The 15,436-nt window shown below is 46.2% G+C and overlaps 1 protein-coding gene across 1 annotated transcript in view; it reads left to right on the forward strand.

Moving 5' to 3' along the window:
* The window catches only part of LOC134966396 (probable glutamate receptor), a 186,624-nt gene that overhangs the window by 157,407 nt on the left and 13,781 nt on the right, over positions 1 to 15,436 (forward strand). The window lies entirely within an intron of this gene.

Consider the following 15,436-nt stretch of genomic DNA (forward strand, 5'->3'; position numbering starts at 1 on the left):
TTAGGTGATTCTGTACTGGAAAAAGACTTAGGTGTTCACATAGATAGCAAAATAAATAGCAGTACCCAAAGTAGGATTGCAGCAAAGAAGGCTAACAAGGTATTAGCATGTAAAAAGCGGGGAATTGACGCAAGGGCTGAGAGTGCTATACTTTCATTATATAAATTCCTAGTGAAGCCACATCTTGAATACTGTGCACAATTTTGGGCACCATGCTACAAAAAGGATATCTTGGAACTAGAAAAAGTTCAGAGGCGGGCAAACAAACTAATTAAGGGGATGGAGACGCTGGAATACGAGGAAAGGCTTGCAAGTCTTGGCATGTAGGGGACATAATCAACATTTACCAAACTTTAAGGGGACAATACACAGAGCTTGCGGGGGATCTATTTTTGGTAAGAGCAACACAAAGGACACGTGGACACCTGCTTAGGTTAGAGGAGAGGAGATTTCGCACACAGAGACGTAAAGGTTTCTTCACTGTAAGAACAATACGTGTTTGGAATTCCCTGCCTGAGAGAGTAGTAATGGCAGACTCGGTCAACACTTTTAAGAATGGGCTAGATAAGTACCTAATGGATAAGGATATACAGGGTTATGGTGCATAGTCACGCACTATAGTTATTATTATAAAAAAAAAAGCGGAATAAACACAAAGACCGACATTAGCAACATACTAAATTAGTCCTAAAAATAATACAGCGTAGGAGACCACAAATAGGTTGAACTTGATGGACAAATTGTCTTTTTTTCAACTTCAAAAACTATGTTACTATGAATTATTGGAGAAATAAACCAAAATACAGTTGGGCCAAAACTACACAAGTCATGCACCATAGCGTGATGCAAGTCAAGCTATGTCCAAATCATTGTTGCCCAGTTGGATAATGAGAACATTCAGATTCTCAAGCATAGCCGCCGACCTGCCAAGGTTCAGCATCAAAGAACTCCAGATCATTCCCATCATGCTTTATATTTTACCAAAATTCCGAGTAGAACGTGCAGTAATCTTTTCCATTTCAATTTCTTTTAGTCTTTATTTTTTCATATTTTTGTCAATGATGTGCTATTGCCGGAAACAAACAGGACAAAGTCCCTCAAGGGCCACCCACCAGAGATGGTGATGAGCGGCCTTGACTCTCAAGTAAAAAAAATACAAGACCAGACAAATCTACTTCTCCATACCAACATATTGTTTATAGGTATTGGATTCCCAATGCCCAAGCTCCTTAATCTCAGGGATGGGAAGCCCTGTTGTTGCAATTCTAAAGGAATGAGTGTTGTATTCAGCCAAAGTGGGACCAGGGTGCAGGATACAGTACCGAAAGACCAACTGAAACTAAAAATAAGATTTTAAACCTACCGGTAAATCTTTTTCTCCTAGTCCGTAGTGGATGCTGGGGACTCCGTAAGGACCATGGGCTATAGACGGGCTCCGCAGGAGACATGGGCACTCTAAAGACTTTAGATGGGTGTGCACTGGCTCCTCCCTCTATGCCCCTTCTCCAGACCTCAGTTGAAGAACTGTGCCCAGAGGAGACGGACAGTACGAGGAAAGGATTTTTGTTAATCTAAGGGCAAGATTCAAACCAGCCCACACCATCCACACCGTATAACATGGAACATACGCAACCAGTTAACAGTATGAACAAAACAGCATCAGCCAAAGACTGATATTAACTGTAACATAACCCTTATGTAAGCAATAACTATATACAAGCCTTGCAGAAATATGTCCGCACTGGGACGGGCACCCAGCATCCTTTACGGACTAGGAGAAAAAGATTTACCGGTAGGTTTAAAATCTTATTTTCTCTTACGTCCTAGAGGATGCTGGGGACTCCGTAAGGACCATGAAGATTATACCAAGGCTCCAGACTGGGCGGGAGAGTGTGGATGACTCTGCAGCACCGATTGAGCAAACATGAGGTCCTCATCAGCCAGGGTATCAAACTTGTAGAATTTTGCAAAAGTGTTTGAACCCGACCAAGTCGCCGCTCGGCAAAGCTGTAATGCTGAGACGCCTCGGGCAGCCGCCCAAGAAGAGCCCACCTCCCTAGTGGAATGGGCCTTTACTGAATTTGGTAACGGCAATCCAGCCGTAGAATGAGCCTGCTGAATCATGTTACAGATCCAGCGAGCAATAGTCTGCTTAGAAGCAGGAGTGCCAACCTTGTTGGCAGCATACAGGACAAACAGTGCCTCTGTTTTCCTAATCCGAGCCGTCCTGGCTACATAAATTTTTAAGGCCCTGACTACATCAAGGGACTTGGAATCCTCCAAGTCACCCGTAGCCACAGGTACCACAATAAGTTGGTTCATATGAAACGATGAAACCACCTTAGGCAAAAATTGAGGACGAGTCCTCAACTCTGCTCTATCCACATGGAAAATCAGATAGGGACTTTTCTGAGATAAAGCAGCCAATTCGGACACCCGCCTTGCAGACGCCAAGGCCAACAACATGACCACTTTCCAAGTGAGAAATTTTAAGTCAACCGTTTGAAGAGGTTCAAACCAGTGAGATTTTAGGAACTGTAACACCATGTTAAGGTCCCATGGTGCCACTGGGGGCACAAAAGGAGGCTGGTTGTGCAGCACTCCCTTTACAAAAGTCTGGACTTCTGGGAGAGAAGCCAATTCCTTCTGAAAGAAAATTGATAAGGCCGAAATCTGTACCTTAATGGAGCCTAACTTTAGGCCCATATCCACTCCTGTCTGTAGAAAGTGGAGAAAACGGCCCAGATGGAAATCTTCTGTAGGAGCATTCTTGGCTTCACACCAAGATACATACTTCCTCCAGATACGGTGATAATGTTTCGCCGTCACCTCCTTCCTAGCCTTTATCAGAGTAGGGATGACTTCCTCCGGAATACCTTTCCCAGCTAGGATTTGGTGTTCAACCACCATGCCGTCAAACGTAACCACGGTAAGTCTTGGAACACGCAGGGCCCCTGCTGCAACAGGTCCTCCCTGAGAGGAAGAGGCCACGGATCTTCTGTGAGCATTTCCTGACGATCTGAATACCAGGCCCTTCGAGGCCAATCTGGAACAATGAGTATTGTCTGTACACTTTTTCGTCTTATGATTCTCAATATTTTTGAGATGAGCGGAAGAGGAGGGAACACATAGACCGACTGAAACACCCATGGTGTCACCAGGGCGTCCACCGCTACTGCCTGAGGGTCCCTTGAGCTGGCACAATACCTCCGAAGCTTCTTGTTGAGGCGTGACGCCATCATGTCTATTTGAGGAAGTCCCCAATGACTTGTTATCTCTGTAAAAACTTCTTGATGAAGTCCCCACTCTCCTGGATGGAGATCGTGTCTGCTGAGGAAGTCTGCTTCCCAGTTGTCCACTCCCGGAATGAAGACAGCTGACAGCGCGCTTACGTGATTTTCCGCCCAGCAAAGAATCCTGGTGGCTTCCGCCATTGCCACTCTGCTCCTTGTCCCGCCTTGGCGGTTTACATGAGCCACGGCTGTGACGTTGTCTGATTGAATCAGAACCGGTAGGTCGCGAAGAAGATACTCCGCTTGTCGTAGGCCGTAGTATATGGCCCTCAATTCCAGTACGTTGATGTGTAGACAAGCCTCCTGGCTTGACCATAGTCCCTGAAAATTTCTTCCTTGTGTGACTGCTCCCTATCCTCGAAGGCTCGCATCCGTGGTCACCAGAACCCAGTCTTGAATACCGAATATGCGACCCTCGAGAAGGTGAGCACTCTGCAGCCACCACAGGAGAGACACCCTGGTCCTGGGGGACAGGCTTATCTTCTGATGTACTTGTAGATGGGACCCCGACCACTTGTCCAGAAGGTCCCACTGAAATGTCCTCGCATGGAACCTGCTGAAGGGGATGGCCTCGTAGGCCGCCACCATTTTTCTCAGTACTCGAGTGCATTGATGGACTGACACTCTTTTTGGTTTTAGCAGGTCTCTGACCATGTTCTGGAGTTCCCGGGCTTTTTCCACTGGGAGAAAAACCCTCTTCTGTTCCATGTCCAGAATCATGCCTAAGAAAGATAGCCGAGTCGTTGGAATCAACTGTGACTTTGGTAGATTTAGAATCCAGCCGTGCTGCTGCAGCACCCTCAAGGAGAGCGACACGCTTTTCATCAATTGATCTCTCGATCTCACTTTTATCAGGAGATCGTCCAAGTACGGGATAATTGTGACTCGCTGCTTGCGCAGGAGCACCATCATTTCCGCCATTACCTTGGTGAAAATCCTCGGGGCCGTGGAAAGCCCAAACGGCAACTTCTGAAACTGGTAATGACAGTCCTGTACCGCGAATCTCAGGTACGCCTGATGATGGGGATATATGGGGACATGAAGGTTTGCATTCTTTATGTCTCGTGACACCATAAAATCCCCCCCTTCCAGGCTGGAGATCACTGCCCGGAGCGATTCCATCTTGAATTTGAACTTTTTTAAGTACAGGTTTAGGGATTTTAGATTCAGAATGGGTCTGACCAAGCCATCCGGTTTCGGTACCACAAACAGGGTTGAATAGTACCCTTTTCCCTGTTGGACTAGGGGAACCCTGATAATCACTTGCTGTTGATACAGCTTTTGAATCGCAGCTAAAACTATTTCCCTCTTTGGGGGAGAAGCTGGCAAGGCCGACTTGAAAAATCGGCGAGGGGACACCTCTACAAGTTAGTAGCCTTGGGATATAATTTCCATCGCCCAAGGATCCACGTCTGACAGAACCCAGACCTGGCTGAAGAGTCGAAGACGTGCCCCCACCGGCGCGGACTCCCTCAGCGTCATGCGGTGGATTTAGTAGAAGCCGGGGAGGACTTCTGCTCCTGACAACTAGCCATCGCAGGCATTCTTTTCCCTCTACCCTTACCTCTGGCGAGGAAGGAAGAGCCCCGACCTCTTCTGGACTTATGCGACCGAAAGGACTGCATCTTATATTGTGGTGTTTTCTTTTGCTGTGGGGGAACATAAGGCAAAAAAGATTTACCCGTGGTAGCCAGGTCCTCAAGACCCTCCCCAAATAAGACCTCACCCTTGTAAGGTAAAACTTCCATATTTCTCTTTGAATCAGCATCCCCCGTCCATTGGCGGGTCCACAGGGCTCGCCTAGCAGAAACAGCCATGGCGTTGGCTCTTGAACCTAAAAGCCCAACATTTCTCGCAGCGTCTCTCATATATAAGGCTGAGTCTTTACTGTGACCCAGGGTCAATAAAATGGTATCCCTATCTAGGGTGTCAGTGTCAGATGACAATATATCTGCCCACGCCGCTACTGCGCTACATACCCATGCCTACGCTACCGCCGGTCTGAGCAAGGCACCCGTATGTGTATAAATTGATTTTAAGGTAGTCTCCTGTCTGCAAACAGCAGGATCCTTGAGGGCTGCCGTGTCTGGAGATGGTAGCGCCACCTTTTTGGACAAGCGCGTTAAAGCCTTGTCCAGCCTCGATGAGGATTCCCACCATACCCTGTCCTGCGCGGGGAAAGGGTACGCCATAAGAATTCTCTTGGGAATCTGCAGTTTCTTGTCTGGAGTCTCCCAAGCCTTTGCAAATAAGGCGTTCAGCTCATGAGATGGGGGAAAGGTTACCTCAGGTTTCTTTTCCTTAAACATGCATACCCTCGTGTCAGGGACAGAGGGGTCATCTGTGATATGCAAAACATCTTTTATAGCAATAATCATATAATGAATACTTTTGGCCACCCTAGGGTGTAACCTCGCATCATCGTAGTCGACACTGGAGTCAGAATCCGTGTTGGTATCAGCGTCTGCAACATGGGACAGGGGACGTTTCTGAGACCCTGAATGGCCCTGTGACACAGCCAAAGCCATGGAATGACTCTCTGTTACTTCCCTGGACTCTGCTTTAGCCAATCTCTTATGTAATAAAGACACATTTGCATTTAAAACATTCCACATATCCAACCAATCAGGTGTCGGCGTTGCCGAAGGAGTCACCACAATCATCTGCTCCCCCTCCTCCTTAGATGAGCCTTCCGCTTCAGACATGCCGACACACACGTACCGACACCCCCACACACCCAGGGATATATATCTATATGGAGACAGTCCCCCAATAAGGCCCTTTGGAGAGACAGAGAGAGAGTATACCAGCACACACCCAGCGCCGCCGGATACTGGAATAAAATCCCAGTCAGTACAGCGCTTTTATAGAAATATACTCACTGCGCCAAATAAATGTGGCCCCCCCTCCTCTTTTTTGCCCTCTGTACTTGTGTTCAGCAGGGGAGAGTCCAGGGAGCCAGCTTCTCTGCAGCGTGCTGTGGAGAAAATGGCGCTGGTTAGTGCTGAGAAATCAAGCTCCGCCCCCTCACCGGCGGGCTTCGATCCCGCTCAAATCTTTATACTGGCGGGGTTTTTTTGTAATATACTGTCTCCGCAGTATATAACTATGCCAGTGTCCCTAGAGGTTTAATAATTTCTGCCCAGGGCGCCCCCCCTGCGCCCTGCACCCATACAGTGCCGCCAGTGTGTGTGTTAATGTGGGAGCAATGGCGCGCAGCGTTACCTCATAGAAGATCTGAAGTCTTCTGCCGCCTTTGAAGTCTTCTTTCTTCTCATACTCACCCGGCTTCTATCTTCCCGTTCTGTGAGGACGGCGGCGCGGCTCTGGGACGAACGGCGAGGGTGAGACCTGCGTTCCGACCCTCTGGAGCTAATGGTGTCCAGTAGCCTAAGAAGCAGAGCCTATCGTTTAAGTAGGACTGCTTCTCTCCCCTCAGTCCCACGATGCAGGGAGCCTGTTGCCAGCAGTGCTCCCTGAAAATAAAAAACCTAACAAAAGTATTTTCAGACAAACTCAGTAGAGCTCCCCTGCAGTGCATCCAGTCTCCTCTGGGCACAGGATCTGAGGTCTGGAGGAGGGGCATAGAAGGAGGAGCCAGTGCACACCCACCTAAAGTCTTTAGAGTGCCCATGTCTCCTGCGGAGCCCGTCTATACCCCATGGTCCTTACGGAGTCCCCAGCATCCTCTAGGACGTAAGAGAAAATGTAGTAAGGGGAGAGCCACCCAAATGCATTAACTATGCCCGAGGCAGTTAAGGGTGCAATAAGTCTGGACAAATCGCACGCGGACAATCATCAGGAAGGGGGACAGGTCTGGCCCATCCTTTAATGGCTATGTGGATCAAAAACACTGACATTTGTTTGGACTCTTAAGATGTAAGAAACAGGAAGTTCCAGTCAGTTTTCAAGACAAAATGCTCTAGATATAATGAAAGAAAACTGACCCCGCATAAAAGACAATATAAGCTGGTACAGATGAGCCTTGATAATGTAAAACAGCTTCCGTTGATTACCACAATGCTTGATAATGCATCAAAGGCTGAGGGGTAAAAAAACAGGTGAGACCACTTTGGCTTGATGATCTGCCAACAATAAGAGGGGCAAACATCACCAACCATCAATGCAGCAAGCATCATTTTTTTCTATCAAACCCACTAACCTAGAAAGTGTGTCAGCAATCAGATGTTCAACTCACTGCACATGCTGAAAAAAAAAAAAGACAGCATAAACAAGCTGAGAAATGACATGAACAACTGGACATTGCTGTCTGTTAATCGCCTGTTCATTCCCAGATTGTCACACCAAAAAATGTCACTACTATTACTTAGACCAGTGTTTCTCAAACTCAGTCCATTCATAACAGTGTGTGTTTTCAAGATATCCTTATGAATTAGTAGTAGCACCTGTAGATCTATTGTGTTAGTCAATTAACACACCTGTACTCTAGCACTGTTAGGGTTTCATGAGGACCATGCTTGAGAAACACTGTCTTAGACAATTACCCAACAGGTCTATAGCCTTTACTATGGGAAAAAATCTCAAGAAGAAAGTTTTTGGTCAGGCCCTTGACCATCCACCCCTTTGGCCAGTGGTTCCCAAACTTTCTTGAATCACGGCACCCAAGAGTATCAGTATTTTTTTCATGGTACCCCTAGGATAAAAGGTCTTTATTGATATATTTGGAAAAAAAATATTAAATGAAGTAAATTGTGCTTGTCATCCTTAGGTTCAGTTTTGTGGTGGTGTACAGTTGTGTCCACATGTTTAATGACTGGCAGCCACTAGTCTATCACTAACCATAAATAATTTGGTTTGATACTGAACGACCAAACGTGGCACCACAGGTTGCTTAGGCAGACAGTTTGGGAACCGCTGCCTTAGGCTATGAAGCAACATGCCAAGAACTGTCAAAATAAAGTAGACACTGAAACCAGTGTCTTTTTGCTCACATGGCAAACATACTTCCAGGATCACAACTCACTTTATGGATACAAAAAAAGTTGCTGAATGAAACGGTAACCCCCGACTAGAGAAAGATAAGATAAAGAAGGGATAACAAATGGCCCAACCTCACCTAAACCATGACCTTATCCTTAATAATGTGGGGCAATTCAAGAGCTTGGCAGCAGCAGACGATGGGGTTGCACCAGATCCCCACAGGCAATCCATAATAGGGTGGGAGGCACCACATCGTAGACAGAGGTGCAGCAATTGCATTGTGCTCCAAGTTTACACATGCCACTTTAGAAAGCATAATAATAGTCCTTTGGCATTGAAGTCATAGAGGAACACCGATTAAAAAGAAGGGGCCTAGAGAGGATGGGACAACACAGGCTCTGCAATAGGAGACATATTCAAAGGAGAACTTCCGGCAGAAGCCCTGCTATAGCAGGTACCTCTGTGCACCTGGCTCATACCATCACCATGTCAGCCAAACATTTATGATTGACCTAGCAGAACTTCTGTGTAATACATGGGGCTGTTGCCTAGGCACATCAGTGAGGACCCTCAGTGCGCGTCACTGATCAAATAATCAACACCCTTATTAGGCGCTACAATTGCTATTGCAGGCTGCAGGTTATTCCCCATGGTCTGAGGAGGAGTGACCACAGCCATGACATGCTCAGCAAAATCAGTGGGGACAGAGACAGTGTGACAGGCAGAGACATGTTGAAAAAAAATTAATAAAGGATAATAAGAAGCAAGAAAAAATGGGCAAAGAAAGAAAAATTGGGACAGAGGGCCTAATTCTGAGATGTACGTAAACCCGATTATACACACATCGCCAATGTTTTCAGATCTGCGCATGTGCAGATCAGGGGCTGCGATTTCCCTGCAGTGCCTCAAATGCTGCACCATGATTGATATGCTGCTGATATTTGCGGGCTGCAACAGGAAGCAATCCACAAAACGGGGGAGTGCTGAGCCACTGGCTGCATCCTTAGACACTACATTACTGGCCGCAGCTGTGTGATTTAACTGAACATATTGAGTAGAAACAAACAGGGGGCTTTTCCCCAGCACTCCAATGTATCAGTAACCAGACTTGAACTCTACATGGTAATAGAAAATTCAAAGCTCTTAGTTACATATATTTGCAAAGATATGGTTAAGCCTCCAGGCCAACTGCATGGCGTCTCTGATACTGGAAGTCCCTATACTAAGTTTAAGTCCGGGGCGCGGAACCCCACAAAAGCCGGCGAAGGCGAGCCACCCCATGGCAGCACACCAGTTAAAGGCTAAAGGTGCATACACACTGGGAGTTTTTGCTCAGCGTGTATGCACAGCGATGATCGAGAACATCGCTGGCAGGAAAATAGCTCAGTGCATACACACTGAGCTATTTTATGTGGCGCAGCGATGTTCACTGGGTGTAGAAGCACTTTCCACAGTATGAGACTGTGGAAAGTGCTTCACTCGGCTGTTCAAACAACCCGACGGATGGCGGCGGCAAGCAATGATGCACTCATCGCCCGGCCATACACACTGGTCGAGTTTGAGCTCAAAATCGGCTAGTGTGTATGAGCCTTAAGGTGTTAGCGAGTGTTAGTAAAAAATAAATGTATTAAAAGCGATACACAGGTGAAAAGGTGTTAATTAAAAAACTAAAAATAGTAGTATTAGTGGAAAAATTATTTGAAAATGTTAAAAAAGCGCTAAATAAAAATACGATTTTAACTACCTACCGGTAAAACCTTTTCCCGTAGTAAGTAGGGGATACTGGGAATCAATTTAGTACCATGGGGTATAGACCGGTCCACTAGGAGCCTTGGGCACTTTAAAAATTTTATAGTGTGCACTCGCTCCTTCCTCTATGCCCCTCCTACCAGACCCAGTCTAGGAAACTGTGCCCGAGGAGACGGACATAGGGGGTCATTCCGAGTAGATCGTAGCCCTGCAAAATTTTGCAGGGCCACAATCAGGAATTCAGACATGCAGGGGGATGCCCAGCACAGGGTCAGGCCTGACCCACCCCCTCCGCAGAAGTGCAAAAGCATTGCACAGCGGCGATGCTTTTGCACTTCAAGAGTAGCTCCTGGCCAGCGCAGCTTTTGCGTTCTGGCCGGGAGCTACTCGTCGCTACCCGGCTTGTAGCGGCTGTGTGTGATGTCACGCAGCCACTGCGGGCTGCCCCCTTCTCGCGGTCCAGGCACGCCTGCGTTGGCTGGACCATGCCCACAAAACGGCGGCCAAACACCGCCGTTCCGCCCCCTCCCACCCAGCGACCGCCTCTGCCTGTCAATCAGGCAGAGGCGATCGCTATGGAACGACAGCCTGCGGCTGTCTCGTATGCGGCAGTGCACTGCGGCACCAGTGCATTTCTTGCCTGTTTGCTGCGCTGCGATGAACAGCAGCGAGCGAACAGGTCAGAATCACCCCCATACTTTGAGAGAAGGATATATAAGGAAAGTCGTGAGATTACGAACCAGCACACACAGAACAATAGGAAAGCCATGCTAACCAAACTTGAAACATGAACAGTAACAGCTGAATAAACCAGAATACTTAACTAAGTAACAGTGCAGAAAAAACGAAGCACCGGGCGGGCGCCCAGTATCCCCTACTGACTATGAGAAAAGGATTTACCGGTAGGTAATTAAAATCCTATTTTCTCTTAACTTCTTGGGGATACTGGGAATCCATTTAGTACCATAGAGAAGTACCAAAGCTCCCAAACCGGGTGGGAGAGTGCTGAGGTTCCTGCAGAACTGATTGACCAAACTTTGCAAACGTGTTTGAACCTGACCAAGTAGCTGGTCGGCAGAGCTGTAAAGCCGAGACACCCCAGGCAGTCGCCCAAGAAGAGCCAACCGACCTAGTAGAGTGAGCCTGTACAGATTTTGGAACCGGCAATCCTGCCGTGGAATAAGCATGCTGGATATTGAGCCTGATCCAGCATGCAATAGACTGCTTTGAAGCAGGACACCCAATTTTACTGGGATCATAGAGAACGAACAGCAAGTCGGATCTCCTATGACGAGCCGTACACCTTCAAAGCCCTCACAACATTCAAAGACTTTGAAGTAGCAGAGATGTCCGTAACAGCCGGAACCACAATAGGTTGGTTGATGTGAAACGCGGACACCACCTTAGGAAGAAATTGCTGACAAGTTCTGAGTTCTGCTCTGTCCTCATGGAAAATTAAGTAGGGGCTCATGTGAGACAACGCCCCAAGCTTCGACACACATCTTGCTGAAGCCAAGGCCAACAGTGTGACGGTCTTCCACGTAAGGTACTTTACGTCAACCTCCTGTAACGGTTCAAATCAGTCTGATTGGAGGAACTACAACACCAAATTGAGATTCCAAGGTGCCGTGGGAGGCACAAAGGGAGGCTGGATGTGTAGAACACCTTTCAAGAACGTCTGGAACTCAGGGAGAGAAGCCAATTGTTTCTGAACGTAAATAGACAAGGCCGAAATATACGTTATGGTAAGAATTTACCGTTGATAACTGTATTTCTCCTAAGTCCACAGGTATCCACAGGATAACATTGGGATATGATGCAGCGACAGCGGATTGGCACCAAACGATCACAAGCTTTCAGGCCTCCCAGAATGCACCGGGCTCGTCCATATAATCCCGCCCACTGACTCAGTAAAATCAGTTGTTTCCAAAGCATATAGGCAGGAGTATTATGTAGAACCCTATTCAGACGAAAAACCCACATGCACACTCTTCCATGCAAGAGGGAAGAGTTTTGTGAGTATACAGATTCTCAAATCAGGTGCGTCAGGGTGGGATACCTGTGGACTTAGGAGAAATACCGTTATCAACGGTAAGTTCTTACCATAACGTATATTTCTCTGGCAGGGTCCACAGGTTATCCACAGGATAACATTGGGATTTCCCAAAGCAATTTTTAGTGGTGGGGACGCTCCTGATTAATAGGAGAACCTTACGCCCGAATTGAGCATCATGAGAGGCAAAGATAATCCCAGGCATAATGTCTGACTGAATGTGTTTATTGGAACCCATGTGGCTACCTTACATATCTGTTCTGCTCAAGCACAATATTGTGCTGCCCATGGAAGACTTTCCTTGCATGTAAAGTAAGCAGAGACATTAGCCGGGACAGGGAGATCAGCTTAAGAATATGCTTCTGAAATCGTCATTCGAAGCCATTTTGCTAGCGTCTGTTTAGTAACAGGCCATCTCCTCTTGTGAAAATCGTATAGGATGAAAAGAGAATTTGTCTTTCTAATGGCACTGGTACAATCCATGTAGGTACTTAATGTCCGGACTACGTCCAGTGACGCTTCTCCCGCAGAAAATCCAGATTCCTAAAACACTGGGACTATAATATCTTCATTAAGGTGGAATATAGCTCACCCCTTAGGAAGATACCCAGACCTAGTTCTGAGAACTACTTTATCTGAATAATATCAGAAAAGGAGATTAGCATAACTACAGCACCTTGTATTTCTTGGTGTTTTACCATCCAAGTACTAACCATGCCCACCACTGCTTAGCTTCCAAGATCAGATGGGACTGGGCATATCCAGTGTTGTGTGGCTGTAGATTGAAAATGCTCCTAAATCGGACTCTCTTCTAACTGATGCCATAGTCAGCCGATCGAGAACTTTAGCTGTCAACCTTTTAAAATCCACTTCACTTAGTGGTTTAAACAGAGCAACTTGACAGGCTTTTGAGGACTAGATTTAGATTCCCTGACCCTATAGTAGGAAAAAGGGAAGGTTGAGTGCGCAGAATTTCCTGGGAAAAAATGCACACATTTTGCATATTTGGCATTTTTCTTTCCGAACCATACAGTCAATGCTGACACTTGTATTTCCAAGGAAGCCACCGCTAAACCTTTATCTATTCCTGTTTGAAGGAATGGCAAAAAACCCTTTAAACTCTGCAAGATTTCAGGTCCATACCTCTTTTATTGCACCAATGCATATAAGCTTTCCATATTTGGTGATAAATACGAGTTAAGGAAGTTTTTCCTTGCTCTGCGCCTTTGTGAGAATCCTCTGGACCTCAGTATATAGATTTCAAAAGCCACACCATCAAAACAGTTGTTCCAGATATCTGTGATAATCAAGGACCCTGTCTTAGTCTGGGCGCAGAGGAAACAGAAAAGGTATTCAACATTTTCTGCGGATCTGTGTACCAACCCCTTCTGGGCCAAGCCGGGGCTTATTAGGATCCCGGCATCTTTATTGTGTTTTCCTCACTATCCTGAGTAACAGAACGATTTGAGAAACACATAAGAGAAATAAATTCCCATTAAAAGATATCCACAAAGATCATTTCTTTTGTTCCTGACCCCATTATGCTTTTGTTGTTCAGATGGGACTTCATGAGAATTATCTCAAGCCAAGCCCATTTGTCTACCCGAGTCTGAAATTACTTTAGGGCGCAAGCGCATTCATCTATCTGAATGGCGTGTAGACTGAGAAATCAGCTCTTCAGTTTAGGACTCCCGGATCAAACCCTGAGTACAAGGCTGGAAGATGGAGTTCTGCACATTTTAGTATGTGATTTACCTCCTTCCTCGCTATTTATCTGCGTGTTCCTGTCTGAAAGTAAGGGTACACTACTGTCCTTTCCTTGTCCTTGCGGATCTGGACTGATCTTCCTTTAGGATTGTCTCGTGCCTGAATCAGCATATGGCCTAAAGTGCTAACAGATTTATTAGAAGGCACGTTTTTTATGTGGCCCATAATCCCCGGAATTATATTTTTCCGAAAAATTGGCCTTCATAGTCGAAACAACTTGTATTTCTCCACCTGATACCCAAAAAGAAAAGGTATCTTCTCATCTAGATGGAATGTCTGTAGCCCCCAGGCTACTTCTTACCTTTTTTTCTTTTCCAGTACCACGTACTTGTTTGTGTACTGTCCATCTGGCCCGTCTACACCACCTGGTATTCACTGACGGTCTTGCGCTCGGAGATTTTAACCAGGTACAACACTGCTTAACTTCCAACCTCATTGAGATTGGACATATCCAGTGTGATGCGGCCTTAGATGGAGGAGATGCTGAAAAAGTCTTGAGTGGAATTATGCCCACTCCATCATGTGTATTGTAAACACCATCAAACCCATCATTCGCATTGCTGCGTGAATCAATATTGTTTGACATTGTAACCACTTTCCTAGTTTTGCCTTGGATATCTTGTTCCGAGGTAACTACTTTCTGCAATTTTGAATTCAGTATAGCCCCACCGTGAGTTATGTTACGGAACCAGAGATGATCCCATTTACAAACCACCCATGCCTCTGCAGATATGTTATTTGTATGTTGTATATGACACAGAACCTTTCCTGTATTTGTGTCAGGATAGGAAGGTGGTCAAGGTATGGCAATTTTTCTTATCTCTACTAACAGAGATAAATTGCCATAACCATTTTGGTACTCTGGGGCTGCGGCTAACCCAAAGGGTTAGGCCCAACTGAATTTTTGCTGAAGGATGGTAACCTTGAGATAACACTGAATGACAGTGTTATAGGAGCCTGCAGGTAAAATTCCTGACTTATCCAGGAATACCATGTATTATATTGGCTACTCACCAAACTCTGGAGTTGCCTCCACGTGAACCGTATTACCAAAATTTCTCTGCTTTTGAAATTGATAATGGGACGAGGGATTTTTGACCCAGGTGGGAATAAACCCTCCATTGTGCATGGGTTACTGGAATGACAATTCCTGACCAAACATATTCTGAATTACTTCATGCAAATCCCTCGCCTACGTCTCTACCCGAGATGGGCTGAAACCGAATACCTTTTAAGAAAAATGGTTCCAGAAGGGAAAGTATAACCCTAGAGATACCGCTTCTTGCACCCAGGCATCTATTCGTAGACTGCTATCAAATCTGTGCAAACTGAAGAAGTCAGCCCCCCATCCTTCTGGGATTCGCTAGAAGGAGACCTGCACCATCATACGGATGGCCTCTGGTTTGGAAGCTGACCTGTGGTTGTTGTTGCTTCTTTGCCTTACCAAACTTATTGTATTAAGGCTGTTACGTTCCTTTATGACCGACAAGGCCAATTCAGACCCATATATTTGGGGTTATATGTGGAAGGGAACGTGACCTTCTTGGAGTCTGTTTCTGACTCCGGAATAACTGTTAATTCAAACAGAAAACTTCCAGCCAATGCAAAAATTTCCAGAACCTTCTTTGATTCT

The sequence above is a fragment of the Pseudophryne corroboree genome, chromosome 10, assembly GCF_028390025.1.
Source record: "Pseudophryne corroboree isolate aPseCor3 chromosome 10, aPseCor3.hap2, whole genome shotgun sequence".
Lineage (NCBI taxonomy): Eukaryota > Metazoa > Chordata > Amphibia > Anura > Myobatrachidae > Pseudophryne > Pseudophryne corroboree.